The sequence below is a fragment of the Rhinopithecus roxellana genome, chromosome 3 (genome assembly GCF_007565055.1).
Source record: "Rhinopithecus roxellana isolate Shanxi Qingling chromosome 3, ASM756505v1, whole genome shotgun sequence".
NCBI lineage: Eukaryota > Metazoa > Chordata > Mammalia > Primates > Cercopithecidae > Rhinopithecus > Rhinopithecus roxellana.
Window position 1 is genome coordinate 41,811,281 of NC_044551.1, and position 14,786 is coordinate 41,826,066.

The 14,786-nt window shown below is 49.8% G+C and overlaps 1 long non-coding RNA gene across 1 annotated transcript; it reads left to right on the top strand.

The window, feature by feature from the left end:
• Positions 1 to 1,996: 1,996 nt before the first annotated feature.
• Positions 1,997 to 13,451, top strand: LOC115896428. Its single transcript, XR_004056301.1, has 2 exons — positions 1,997 to 2,043; positions 12,487 to 13,451. It is a non-coding gene; the product is annotated as an uncharacterized LOC115896428 (long non-coding RNA).
• The last annotated feature ends 1,335 nt before the right edge of the window (positions 13,452 to 14,786 follow it).

Here is a 14,786-nt window from a genome sequence, read left to right on the forward strand (position 1 = left end):
TGTGTGTGTGTGGTGTGTGTGTGCGGTGTGTGTGGTGTGTGTTGTGTGGGGTGTGTGCGGTGTGGTGTGTGTGTGGCGTATGTGTGTGGTGTGTGTGGTTTGTGTGTGTGTGGTGCGGTGTGTGTGTGCATGGTGTGTGGTGTGTGTGTGTGGTGTGTGGTGTGTGCGGTGTGTATTGTGTGTGTGGCGTGTGTGTGGCGTGCATGTGTGGTGTGTGTGGTGCAGTGTGTGTGGTGTGTATGGTATGTGTGGTGTGTGTGTGGTGTGTGGTGTGTGTGTGGTGTGTGGTGTGGTGTGTGTGTGGTGTGTGGTGTGTGTGTGGTAGGTGGTGTGTGTGTGGTGGGTGGTGTGTGGTGTGTTTGTGTGGTGGGTGGTGTGTGTGGTGGGTGGTGTGTGTGGTGTATTTGTGTGGTGGGTGGTGTGTGTGTGGTGTGTGTGGTGTGTGGTGTGTGGTGTGTTGGTGTGTGTGTGTGGTGGTGTGTGGTGTGTGTGTGGTGTGTGGTGTGGTGTGTGTGGTGTGTGTGGTGTGTGTGTGGTGGGTGGTGTGTGGGTGTGTGTGGGTGTGTGGTGTGTGTGGTGTGTGTGTGGTGTGTGTGGTGTGGTGTGTGGTGTGTGGTGTGTGTGTGGGTGGTGTGTGGTGTGTGGTGTGTGGTGTGTGTGTGTGGTGTGTGTGTGGGTGGTGTGTGTGGTGTGTGGGGTGTGGGTGTGGTGTGTGGGTGGTGTGTGTGGTGTGGTGTGTGGTGTGTAGTGTGTGTGTGGTGTGTGGTGTGGTGGTGTGTGTGTGTGTGTGGTTGTGTGGTGTGTGTGTGTGTTGTGTTGTGTGTGTGGTGTGTGTGGTGGTGTGTGTGGTGGTGTGTGGTGTGGTGTGTGGTGTGTGTGTGGTGTGTGGTGTGGTGTGGTGTGTGGTGTGTGGTGTGTGTGGTGTGTGTGTGGTGGTGTGTTGTGTGTGTGTGTGTGGTTGGTGTGGTGTGTGTGGTGGGGGTGTGTGGTGGTGGTGTGTGTGGTGTGTGTGTGTGTTTGTGTGTGTGTGGTGGGTGTGTGTAGTGTGTGTGTGTGTGTGTGTGGTGTGTGGTGGTGTGTGTGTGGTGTGTGTGGTGTGTGTGTGGTGGGTGGTGTGTAGTGTGGGTGGTGTGTGGTGTGTGTGTGTGTGGTGGTGTGGTGTGTGTGGTGTGTGTGTGGTGTGTGTGGTGTGTGGTGTGTGTGTGTGGTGTGTGGTGTGTGTGTGTGGTGTGTGTGTGGTGTGTGTGTGGTGTGTGTGGTGTGGTGTGTGTGGGTGTGTGGTGTGTGTGTGGTGGGTGGTGTGGTGTGTGTGGGTGTGTGTGTGGTGTGTGTGGTGTGTGTGTGGTGTGTGTGGTGTGTGTGTGGTGTGTGTGTGGTGTGTGTGGTGATGGTGTTGTGTGGGGTGTGTGTGTGTGGGGTGTGTGTGTGTGCGCTCAAGTGTGTCTACATCTCTCTCCCTCCACGCTTCCTTCTGTCTCTCTGTCACTGTCTCTTCTGCTTGTTCTCTCTCTTTTCTCTCTCCCCTTCTGTTTCTCTGTCTCTTCCCCGCCCTCACTTTTCCCAACCTTTTCCCAGTCTTGGCCTAACCAGAGTTGAAGTGTTTTCACCGGTGGCAGCTCAGAGCCCTTTTAAACCAGGTCTTCCCTTCCTTAATGACTGTGGCTGGCAAGAATGGACCAAGTAAAGATGGCCTCTGGGTTTTTCTGGGGCTCTGGTTCCTTGCTTGGAAAGCAGAGCGTTTCAGCTGCTTGCAAATCCCAGGAGGATGTGAAAATCGGACCACAGTGGCGGAACAGAGCAGAGAGGCCCTGGGTTACTGCACTCAGTTCTCGGGGTTGCAGGGGGCAGGGGGAGGAGAGCGGAAGGGAGGGGAGGTTCTTTCCCATGCTGTTCTTGTGATAGTGAGTAAGTCTCACGAGATCTGACTGTTTTAAAAACGGTAGTTTTTCTGCTCTCTTTTGCCTGCCGCCATCCACGTAAGATGTGGCTTGCTCCTCCTTGCCTTCCGCCATGATTGTGAGGCCTCCCCAGCCATGTGGAACTGTAAGTCCAATTAAACCTCTTTCTTTTGTAAATTGCCCAGTCTCAGGTATGTCATTATCAGCAGCGTGAAAATGGACTAATACAGTGCCCTTGAACACATTCATTCTTCTTGCTAAGCCTCAGTTTCTCCATCTGTAAAATGGGAAGAATAACCTGCACTTCGTCAGGCTGCTGTGAGGATTGAGTGCATGTGTATTAGTCTGCTCTGGTATTGCCATAAAGAAATACTTGAGTCTGGGTTGTTTATTTATTTATGTATTTATTTATTTGTTTATTTTATTTAGTTTTTGAGACAGAGTCTCACTCTGTCGCGGCTGGAGTCCAGTGGCATGATCTCGGCTCACTGCAACCTCCACCTCCCGGGTTCACACCATTCTTCCGCCTCAGCCTCCCAAGTAGCTGGGACTACAGGCACCTGCCACCACACCCAGCTGATTTTTATATTTTTAGTGGAGACGGGATTTCACCATGTTAGCCAAAATGGTCTCGATCTCCTGACCTCATGATCCGCCCACCTCAGCCTCCCAAAATACTGGAATTAAAGATGTGAGCCACTGCTTCCGGCCAAGACTGGGTAATTTACAAAGAAATGAGGTTTAATTGGCTCATGGTTCTGCAGACTGTACAAGAAGCATAGCGACTTCTGCTTCTGGGGAGGTCTCAGGAAACTTGCAATTATGGCAGAAGGCAAAGGAGAGGCAGGCACATTTTACAGGGTTGGAGCCGGAGGAAGAGAGCAAGGAGGGAGGTACTATGTACTTTTAAACAAACAGATCTCACAAGAACTCACTCACTGTCATAAGGACAGCATCAGGGGATGGTGCTAAGCCATTCATGAGAAACCACCCCAATGATCCAGTCGCCTCCCAGCAAGTCCCACCTCCAGCACTGGAGATTACAATTCAACATGAGATTTGGGCAGAGACGCAGATTCAAACCATATCACTGTGTGTAGGGTATCTGACCTGCAATTACAGTATCATAATGACCATTTACAGAAGGATCACTTTTATCTGTGCTTCATTAGACCAGGATCTCAGTGATGCCCAAACAATGCTGATGAAGGGGTGAAACTTCATCAGCATTTTCTGAGAAACTTTTTGAGAAATACAGATTCTCAGATCCATCCATGGAGATCACAATTAAATAGATCTGAGAAAGGTTCTGTGTATTAGCCAGGACTCTTACAGTGGCAAGCAGCAGAAACACACGTCAGGTAAAACTGGGTGAAGCAAAAAACAAAACAAAAATAAATTTATTGGCTCATGTACCTGAATAAACTAGGGGTATACACTTCAGGCATGGCTGAATCCAGGTGCTCATAACATGACACCAGATGTGTCTGTCTGCCTCTGTTTTTTTTTAGCCTCTCTCTCTCTCTCTCTCTCTCTCTCTCTCGATCTCTCTCTCTCGATCTCTCCCTCCCCCTCTCTCATCTTTTGTCATGGTTTGCCTCTTTGTTGGCTTCATTCTTAGCCACCAGTTCCAAGATGACAGCCACCAGCCAAAAGCCTAAAGTCTCTGAGAAAAGAGAACCTCTCTTCCTTTACAGCGTTGACAAACTTCTGGGGGCTGCCACTCCAGCCTCTGGACTGATCACTCTGTCTGTGACTGGTCAGGCCTAGGGAAATGCTTGTGCCTGGAGTTTGAAGGGACCAAGCAGGGTCTTCACTCACACCACATGGTTGATGTGTGGAAGCTATCCTTGGGGGAAGAGGAAATAGGTTCTAAGCAGACAAAAATACTACGGGGCTCAGCATCGGCATTTCTCACCAAGTCATGCAGTTAATCCTGATTCCCAGGCAAGGTTGGGAATGACTGCTGGATAGAGCACTGGTTTTAGGCCTCACTGGGGCTGTAGACTCTCCTTCCTCCTAGGAAATCTTAAACTAGGGAATAAACAAAATAGACTAAAAAAAGGCCCTGTCCTGGTAGAAACAGGGCCTTGGGGGCCTCCTATCATCTCCCAAGTAGCCCTTAAGACACCTCAGGGTCTCCCTGAGCTACCTTTGCAAAGCTCCAACTCTCTGATTGCATTGCTTTCTCAAACCCCTTTGGCTCTGATTCTTCAACCCTGTTTTTGGTACAACGGGCCAGGGTGAGGCTCAAAGAGCTCACCCAATGCTGTCACCCACTGCAGCCCCCACCAACATCTTAGAAGTCGGTGAGCCAGTGCCAGAGGAGTAAATAGAAACAAAAAGAGCCAGTGGCTGGCTTAGAAGGTGCGTCAGACATGCCACGTCGGATGCTTCTGGCTTTGAAAGCCTATATTGGCCTGAGGCCAAATGACTTCCTGGGCTCTGCAGAGTCACTAGGCCCTGGGGCTGCGTGGGTGGTAATGACCCGTCTGCCTGCCAGTGACGGAGGGGATGGCGACAGTGCTGCATCAGTTGTAGCAGAGGGAAATGCTACAGGGATATGCTGGCTAGGGAGATGTGGCAGAGGATAAAGTCAATTTCACACTTTATTAGTCAGTTCAAGGCCAATTGAGGCCATCCAGAAACTGGGCTGAGGCCCCAACTCTCCCTCCTCCCTCCACCAGCAAGAAAAACCTCTTTCGCCTGAAATTCTTCTTGTCAAAGGAGGAGTATTTCTTTCTACTCAAAACCCCACAGCATTCAAACAAGGAGTTGCAATCCCTTTTATTCTGCAAGAGATGCTGCACTTGAGAGAGGCCTGGAAGCTAAGAAGTGGGCAAATGGTGGTGCGTGTGGAGGTTGAACCATGTTTTTAATTCATTTCTTCATTCCTCCATCATCCATTCAGCATATGTGTCTGGGAGCCTACTACGTGCCAGCAAACTGAGCTTGATGCTGAATGTGAATAATTAATAATAATAATGGAATCCTCATTTCTGTACTTGTTCATTTATTCAACAGCTTTTCACTGAGTGCCAACCACGTAGTAGACGTGGTGCCAGGCTCTGGGGATGAAGTGTGAACAAGACAGACATGGACCCTACCCTCATGAAGCTGACTCAGTGGGAGAGACCCTCAAGTGAAACAGTAAAACAGCAACCTCAACAGAGAGGGAGAAGGACCTGAGTAGAAGGCTATACAGAAAGAGCACCTAAACCAAGCAAGGAGGACTTCCTGGAGGAAGTGACATGTCACTGAGATTTGAAGGATAGTTTATCAGGGGTGAAGGAGAGTGGGGAATATGAAAGAGCACGTGCCAGAGAGAGCAACAGAGAAACTTCACCTCAGCCAGGGCAGAGAGTTCGAGTGGGGGTTGGAGGAGACTAATAAAGAGAGGTTGGACCATAAAGCCTTGGAAGGAGTGACACAGTGAAATCTGTGCTTCTGAAAGCTGGCCCTGGTGGTGACCTTTCGAACAGGGAAGGCAGGAGGAACTGGCTGGAGACGCATTGAGAGGCTATTGTAGGATAGGAGATGCACACTCATGGACCCCAATGTGGGGCATTCGTTGGCAGTGGGGATGATGAAAAGTGGGTGCTTTGGGGAGGTCTGAGGGATGTCATGCTCTGCTGGGGCTCCCTGTAGTTCAGACAGTTGGGTACAGTGGACAGAGACTAGACAGTCAGATGAAGCTGAGTTCAGAACCTGCTCTGTTCTTAATTCCTGTGTAGCCCTCGGCAAGTCCCTGGGCCTTTGGGCCTCCGTCATAGGATGGGACTCGTTATAGCCATCTAGTGAGATGGCAGTGCATTCAAAAGTGTGCACACAAGGCATCTGGAAGGGACATGAAGAGAATGGTAAGCAGTTAAAACTCAGCCTAGGCGGGCAGTAGTGGCTCATGCCTATAATCCCAGCAGAGGCGGGGGCATCTTTTGAGGCCAGAAGTTTGAGACCAGCCTGGGCAGCAAAGTGAGGCTCCTTCTCTACAAAAAATAAAAAATTAGCTGGGTGTGGTGGTGCACCTGTTGTCCTAGCTACTTGGGATGCTGAAGCAGGAGGATCCCTGAGCCCAGGAGTTCGAGGTTGCAGTGAGCTAAGATCATGCCACTGTACTCCAGCCTGGGCAACAGAGTGAAACTCTATCTCTCTCTCTCTCTCTCTCTCACACACACACACACACACACACACACACACACACACAAAGAAAGAAAAAAAGAGAAAACCTCAGCCCATGGGAAAACATCTCAGTGCAATCCATCCACTTCTCCGCTGCATTAAAGCAAACATAGTCACTGAGCTGGTGCCCTTTCCTTAGGGACTGGGGTTGAGATCTTAGCTCTGGATTTCTCTCTGCCTTTCCTTAGGGACTGGGGTTGAGATCTTAGCTCTGGATTTCTCTCTGCCTTTCCTTAGGGACTGGGGTTGAGATCTTAGCTCTGGATTTCTCTCTGTGGCCTTTCTGGTCAATTGATGTCATGGGATTTCAGTTTTCTCATCTGTAGAATGGGGATAACAATACCTACATTGACAGGGCTGTTGCAGAGATTGACAAAAATGCCTGTAAGGTGCTTAGCACAATGCCTGGTATGTAGTAGCTATTGAATAAATGATCGTCAGGATTCTCATTAATATTCTCCAGTCTCATCATCACCCATCAAGGTAACCTAAGCACTGGCTTTATGCCAGATCCTGTGCTGGGTGTCAGAGATGAACAGAAGATCATGAAAATATCTGTATTTTTAAATGTTTACTTGATGTAACTGCTGTGGTGTCTGTGTGTGTGTGTGTGTCTCAGTCAGTCTTAGCCTACATATCAATCAACCCTAGGGCATAGCTACTGTTAATATCAGCTCCATTTTATAGAATAGGAAGTTGAGGATCCAAGAAGTAAAGAACTTTCTCAACATCATGCCAATCTGCCTCTCGAGGGTCTGGAGTCAGCATCCCAATGTCAGCCAGCCTCTCTGCTGAATCGGCTCTACCCAACTGCCACTCAGGACCTCCTTAGTTGCAACTGACAACGATCCCATGTGGCGGTCAAATGCTCTGGCAACTCACTGCGTGGGTTTGAATCCAAGCTCTGCTGCCTAGCATCTCTGTAACCTTGGGCATGTTATTTAAAGAACTGTTCCTCAGTTCTTTCTCTGCAGAGGGAATCACACGGGATCGTTGTGAGGGGACGGCATAAAGGAGGCAGTCATCCGAAGCACCTGGCCCCAGCCTGGCATGCACAAAAGTTCAAGAGATGTTGGTTATTATTCTTAAGCAAAAGGGGAGTCTATTGGTGCCTGTAAACAAACTACAGAAAAAGCAGCGGGGAGTTGAGCTTGGGTCACTGAACTATGGGACTTGCACACTATCAGAAGGGTCTGTTGGTGTCTCTGTGCCTCTCTCTCTTGGTCTTTCTCTGCCTCTCACAATTTCTCTCTCTGTCTCTCTGACCCTGTCTTATTCTATTACTCTTTCTTGTTTTTCTCTGTTTCTGTCCCTCATTCTCTCTCAGCATCAGTTTTACTCAATCCCGCTCATTCTCTATGCTGTCTCCTTCTCTCTCTCTCTGACACTCTGTCTTCCTTGTGTCCTCTCTGTCTCTCTCCACTAAGGTATTTTCTCTCTTCTCTCCTCTTCACATGCCAGCTTCATTGTCTTGGGCCCATGTCCCCAAGATGTGAGACCGCGGGCCTCAAGTAGAGTTGCCAGATAAAATGCCGGGCAACTAGTAAAATGTGAATTTCAGACAAACAGTGAATAATTTTTTAGTATGAGTATGGTCCCAAAATGTTGCATTGACTAAGAAGGATACAGACCCTGCCTTTGAGGAGCTTATTTTCTCGTGAGTGAGTCAGACAATAAATAAATACACAAACAAGAAAACAAGGAGTGATCTGTTCTGTAACGAAAACAAGGATCGTGCACGGTGGCTCACACCTATAATCCCAGCACTTTGGGAGGCCAAGGTGGGCAGACTGCTTGACCCCAGGAGCTTGAGACCAGCTTGGCCAATACGATGAAACCCCATCTCTACAAAAAATACAAAAATTAGCTGGGCATGGTGGTACAGCTCTTCGGGAGGCTGAGGTGGGAGAATCACTTAAGCCCAGAAGGCAGAGGTTGCAGTGAACTGAAATTGCACCACTGCACTCCAGCCTGGGTGAGAGAGCGAAGCCCTGTCTCAAAAAAAAAAAAAAAAAAAGGTTTTATTTTAATAAAAAAAGAAAGTAAGACAGTGTGATGCAACAGTGAGTGGTGAGGAGTGAAATGGGGAGGGCTGGAGGCCACTAGATTGAGTGGTCAGCAAAGGCGTCACGCAGGAGCTGACATTGACGCTGAGACCTTCATGGCAAGGAAAACTGGCCACGGGCAGATCTAGGGGAAGAGCATTCCAGGGAAGGGAACAGGCAGAGGCAGTGCAGTGCAAAGGCCCAAAGTCAGGGATAAGCTTAGTTAAGAATCACTGAGAAATAGAGAGCAAGTGTGGCCCTCATATGGTGACCAAGGGGAGGGTTGTGCAAGGTGAGTGGGACAGTTAGGGCCTCTTAGGTCAGAGTAAGGAGTTAGGGTTTTGGTACAGTTTTCAGCAGAGGACTGACATTCTCCAATTTCCTGTTTTGAAGAATCACTTTGCTACTCTATGGACAGTGGGTTGTGGGTAAAGGCCGAAGTGGGAGCAGAGACTGTCAGGAGTCCAGACTAGAGATGATAGGTGAAGTGGTGGAGAGGGTGGAGGTGGAGCAGAAGTGGACCAATTTCAGATAGGGTTAGGAGGGAAAATGAAAGGATTGAATGTAAAGGGCTGAGAGGAAGAGAGGAATCAGGGATGAGGCCCATGTTTCTGGCGGGAACAATTGTGTGTGACCCCAAAGCCTCTCTTCCCATAGTCTTTCCCTCTTAGTAAATTGTAGGTTAGGTGTTTGCAAGCTGCAAGTTGCAGGGCAGGTGTTTGTCGTACCTTACAGGGGGCTAAAGAAATGTGACCGAAATTTGGGGGAGGATTATATAATTTAAACTTCATATCCAGTTTTATTAAAAATAATGTATTACATGCATATTGTTATCCATTAAGAAAAACAAAAAAAAAATTATACCCACAGCATAAACCACACAAAGTAAGTCTGGACAAAGTGCTTTTGGCTGGTAGCTGTGATTCTCAAGGTGGAGGTGGGGGCACATTGCTCCTAAGGGGAATTCCACACCCTGGAATCTCTGGTGTGGGAGGTGGGATGGGGGGGTGTAAAAAGAAGGGGATGAATGTTGAGATTTTTCCAATTGTGTGTGTGTGTGTGTGTGTGTGTGTGTGTGTGTGTGTGTGTGTGTGCATGAATGTGTTTGTATTTTTTTTCTCACTCTGTCACCCAAACTGGAGTGCAGTGGTGAGATCTGAGCTCACTGCAGCCTCAGCAGGCTCAAGTGATTCTCCCGCCTCAGCCTCCCGAGTAACTGTTACCACAGGCATGCACCACCATGCCCAGCTAATTTTTGTATTTTTTTGTAGAGACGGGGTTTCACCATGTTGCCCAGGCTGGTCTCGAACTCCTGGACTCAAGCAATCCTCCCGCCTCGGCCTCTCAAAGTGCTGAGACTTTAGGCCTGAACCATCACACCTGTCTGTGTTTGTATTTTTATTTTATGGTTGCTCTTCTGACTCATGACATTTTTTGGGAGCAGGGAGGATAAAAAATGGAAATAAAAGCATTTAGAAAGTTGATTAAAAAATTACAAAACAAAAAAGTAGGGGGAAGTCGCACTCTCACACGCCGGCCAATCAACTAGGTCGGCTGCAACGGCACCATGGCAGACCAGGGAGGCGCCAGGAGACTGCAGTAACTCAAGATGGCCAACCGATCCCCAGAGAGCATTTGAGGACACGGTCACAGTTACGTTCCCAGGGGAACAACCTTTGGCCTCTTAAGACATCTACTTGCTTTCAGTTTTGAAAGAACTCATGCACCCATGGGGTATTTTTCAGAATTCCCGACGGTGAAGGGTCAGAGCCATGGGCATGAGGGAGAAAGCTGAAGGCACAGCGGGTGTGAGCGTGGGGCTGCTGCCTGCAACACTTGGAAGAAATACCGGGAAGGGGGTGGGAGGGATCAAAACTGGCTTGTGTGGCCAAGGATCAATTTGTTATTAAGCACTTTTATGTGCCAGATAGAGTGCCAAAGTCTCCCATGACGTATCCTGTGTCGACATCCCTACAACTCTGTAGCAGGACTCTTTCCTGATTTGCCCACACGGAGGAAAGTGAGGTTTCAGAGAGATTAAGCAACTCGTTTGAAGGAGGTCACACAGCTGGTAAATGTGCAGACAGGATTTGAACGAGAGCATTTTGCATGGGAAGTCTGGCCTTCTGTATACTACTACCAACTCTTCATCCTGAGACCCTCTCCCAAGTCTGGCCCCACATGGCTCCCTAAGACCATCCTGTCTTTAAATGAGAGGGTTTTAAGCAGCTCTAGAGCAGCCACCAGAGCCCAGTACGAAGTCCCCTGCACTGACAGTCATCCTCTAACCCTGTGCCCAGTTCTCAATGCTGCCTCCTGCTGTGATCTCTGTATCTTTCATCGGCCTGATCTCTCCTTCCCCAGAGCTTAGTGCTTGAACCTCAACCAAAGATTGAAACCCTGCTGCCCGCAGTCTGACCTGGCTCTGACCTCTGACCTGCCTGGACACTAGGAGATGCCCATTCCCAAGTGTCCCACAATGGCTCCAACTGCCTGCTGGACACCTGCTGCCTCCCCCGCATCTCTGGGGAGTGTGTCCCAGGATCACCATGCCCTCCCAACTCCTGGGATCCTTCACCTGACTCGGCCCTCTTCTAGCTGGATCTGTGTCCCCAGCTCCAGCCCTGCCCCAGGGGAGAGGCCTGGGACTCCATCCGGACCACGAGTCTCATGACAGCCCAACAGCGTGAGGCCCATGGCAGCTGGCTGCTGTTGAGATTAGTGTTTGGTCTGTTAGCTTGCAGCTCTTGAGAGCTTCCCATGTGCCAGGCATTGAATTAGTCCTGTCAAGTGGATTCCCTCGTTTAACCTCAAACAGCACTGTGAGTAGTGAATAGAGGCTGCAGTCACTGCTATGAATGTGCTGCTCTATTCCCACGCCAGAGGCTCTACTGATGTGCCCAGGAGCCCTGAGACCCCAAGACCAGCCGGCCTCTGCCCTGGCCAGAAGCCCCATCCCACTTCCCATCTCCCAAACCTGGGGCTCACTGCCCCTTCTGAGTTGAGGCCAGACACATGCTGCTGAGGCATCATGACTGGAAAACTGTGTTTCCTCCTCCCCTCCCCCAGGGCTGTAGGGCCTGGCCCTTCCCCAAAGCCTGGCTCTGCACTGACACAGTGCCTTTGGATTTCCTCTGTGTTTGTCTGCTCTGGGCTTGGCAGTAATGGTCTCAGCCAGCCAAGACTGGGGAAGCTCAGCAGACTACCACAGCCACTGATCCTGGAGCATGACCAGCTCAGCTCTTCTGGGACCGAAGACATTCCAAAAGCTCCATGTAGGAAGGTCTGACAGCCCCCTGAACCAGGGAAGGTGCAGACAGACCAAGAGATGGCTGCTATTGTTCCCCAAGGGCTGGGCTGCCTGAGGGACCAGGTACCAGGGAGGTGCCAGGGATCCCATAGCCCCAAGACTCAGCCCTTCCCTGAAGCCCTGGCTCCTGAGTGGTATTTTGCTGTCCAGTCAGAAAGCAGAAACCACTCTATGCATTGGAACAGAAGGAATTTGGGCTGAGTGCGGTGGCTAACACCTGTAATCCTAGCACTTTGGGAGGCCTAGGTGGTTGGATCACCTGAGGTCAGGAATTTGAGACCAACCTGGCCAACATGGCAAAACTCTGTCTCTACTGAAAATACAAAAATTAGCCGGGAGTGGCAGTGGGCACCTGTAATCCCAGCTACTCAGGAGGCTGAGGCAGGAGAATTCCTCGAACCTAGGAGCTGGAGGTTGCAGTAAGCCAAGATCAAGCCACTGCACTCCAGCCTGGGTGACAGAGCAAGACTCCATCTAAAAAATTAAAAAAAAAGAACAGAAGGAATTCATTATAGGGAGTAGGTTACACAGGTGAAAGATCTGAAAAGCACTCCAGAGACGAACAGTAGCAAAAAGATATTACAACCCCTCCACTGGAGGGATGCAGGAAAGATCCTAGTGTCTAGGATCTGGTGTCACCAGACAGAAACTGGAAGCACAGCCAGGCCTGTCTGATGGGACCTGGGACTACGAGGGAGGGGCTGTCCAGTGGGAGCTGGGACCACGGAAGAGACCGGCCACTGGCAGAGATGCTACCTGAAGCAGAGAGGGGGGAACCTGCAGCATTTCTCCCACCTGCCAGTGCCTCCCATGGGCCAAACCTACCAGGCAGCCAGAGGGGAGGGGAGCCGGGGAAATGGAGTTCCCTGCAGCACAGAGCAGAGCAAGGCAGGGAACAAACATGATGGTAAGCAAGTGACAACCCACCTCTGGAGACAGGAGCTGCTCAGGATGGGAGGGCACCACTCCTGGGTTTCCCCTGGCCCAGCCTGCCTGAGGGTCAGGGCTGTCCCAAACTGGCAGCCACTGCTTACAACTCAGTTTCCACTCACAGGCCCTGAGGATATCCAGACCCTGGAGGACCAATGACAGGCAGACAGGCCCAAGATGGGGAACCCAGAAGCACCCTGAGATGTCCTAGACCCTGAGATGTCCTGCCTGAGACCTCCAGGATTAACTGAACACCAGCAGCTAGTGCTCCTAAGCCCAGCCATAAGTGACAGTCTATGAGGACAAACCAGGGACAAACCTGGTCCCCACTTCTTTTCAACTGGAGCCTCCAGCAGACTCTTGCTGGAGTCTGCCTCAAAGCTGCTGCATCCCCTGGAAACACCTGAAAGGATGCTCCTGGCTGCAAAGCGCCCTGAGCCTACGACCAGAGGAAGTGCTCCATCAGTATCCTGTGTGCCTGCTTAATGCCTGATTACCTGCCCGGCTTGTCCTTGTGCAGACGCAATGGATGCCAGAATACCCTATGGCTGGAGAGAGGCGGGGAGACCCTGGGGTGCTTGTGCCCACGAGCACTACCCCAGCCTGGCAGCACCAGGGATGGCAGAGGAAGGAAAGCCCCAGGAATGCCTGTGGGGTGTGACGGCAGCCTCTGAGTGAAGAGCTGTGCTCAACCCCAGCTAAGCCCTCAGGACCCAGGATAAGGGGCCTTCTTCTACATAGGTGAGTGGGCTCATCAGCATCCCACATAGAGGGAGGCAGACAAGCCCTGCAAATCTTCCTCTAAACTTCATGCATCTCCTCAGAAGTCCCTATAATAATGACAAGTAAGTTTATTGAGCACTAATGAGCTGGGTGCTTGGCTAAGGGGTTTATGTCAGCATCTCATTTAATTCTCCAAAGAACCTTGTATGCTAAGTATTATGGGGAGCCTGTCCAGTGGGTCAGAAACTATGACCAACAATAAAACTTTGAAGACAATAACAACAATAATAACATTAACAAAGGAAATGATGTTTCCTGGAAATCTAAGGAAGGGAAATTAATGTCTGATGAAGGGATGATTAAAGTGAGGACACAGAAAGGGATTTCAAAGGAAATACAAAGATGTGAAAGTCATTCTTCAGAGAAGATCTCCACCAAGAACGCTCAACCCACATTCAGGCAGAATATGCAAGGAGGCAAACTGTTGTGGACCACGTGATCTCCACATGGAAGATGTCACATGAAAAAATAAAAACAGGCCGAGCGCAGTGGCTCACGCCTGTATTCCCAGCACTTTGTGAGGCCGAAGCGAGTGGACCACCTGAGGTCAGGAGTTTGAGACCAGCCTGGCTAACATGATGAAACCCCATCTCTGCTAAAAATACAAAATTAGCCAGGTGTGGTGGCACACGGCTGCAATCCCAGCTACTCGGGAGGCTGAGACAGGAGAATTGCTTGAACTGGGAGGTGGAGGCTGCAGTGAGCCAAGATTGTGCCACTGCACTGCAGCCTGGATAAGACAGAGTGAGACTCTGTCTCTAATAATAATAATAATAACAACAACAATAATAATAAACAAACAAACAAACAAAAACTCTGGTTCCTGGCGGCTTCTCTTGAAATATCAGAATGGTACCACAGCGCCCTCCTTCTGATGTGGGAACAGTTGGTTGGAGCCAAGAAGCTACAGCTCTTTAGACCGAGTGTGGATGCTCTGGTCAACACAGCCCCTATCATCCCCTAATACCTTTTACTTGGCCCTTCCTCTCATCTCCACTAACTGCCTGGCACCATGGGCATTTCAGATTGGTCCCAAAGGCGCTTCCCAGCCGTCCCTTAGCTGATCAGAAAAGCCCTGCTGCCACCTGGTGGTCCTAGTTTTCTCTTGTGCCATCGATGCATGTCAGTGATATTCCTGATCTATCTACCACCAGGCACACTGATTGTCTCTCATTTAATCCTTTTACCAACCCTGAGAGAACAGGAATTATTGTATCCATTTTACAGATGAGAAAACAGAAAAGGTAAGTTGGGAAATTATAGGTAAGAAAAAAACAAATGAGCAAGGTGAAGTGAATAAATCGTTCAGGATCCCCGCTTCCATGATACTGCCAGGAGCGGAATCCGGCTCTTTCCTTCGCCCCAGCCCGGGGTATTTTAGGCTCTTTTCTGCCACAAGAGGCCTTAAAATGACTCTTTCATGTTAGAAGTTAAGTCCTGGTGGAGGGGCCAGGGATCCCTTGAGACGGGCCAGAACTCTGCAGTGAGTACTTTTGAGTCTGAGTGGAGAGGACAGAGCAGCCTTGGAGCCATTAGCAGATGTCTTCATACATAGAAACCACTGTCCATCCATAGTCAAGCCATTTGCTGCTTGCCTATGGCCAAGTAGGTCTTGGACTCAGATTTTTTTCTTTTTCTTCC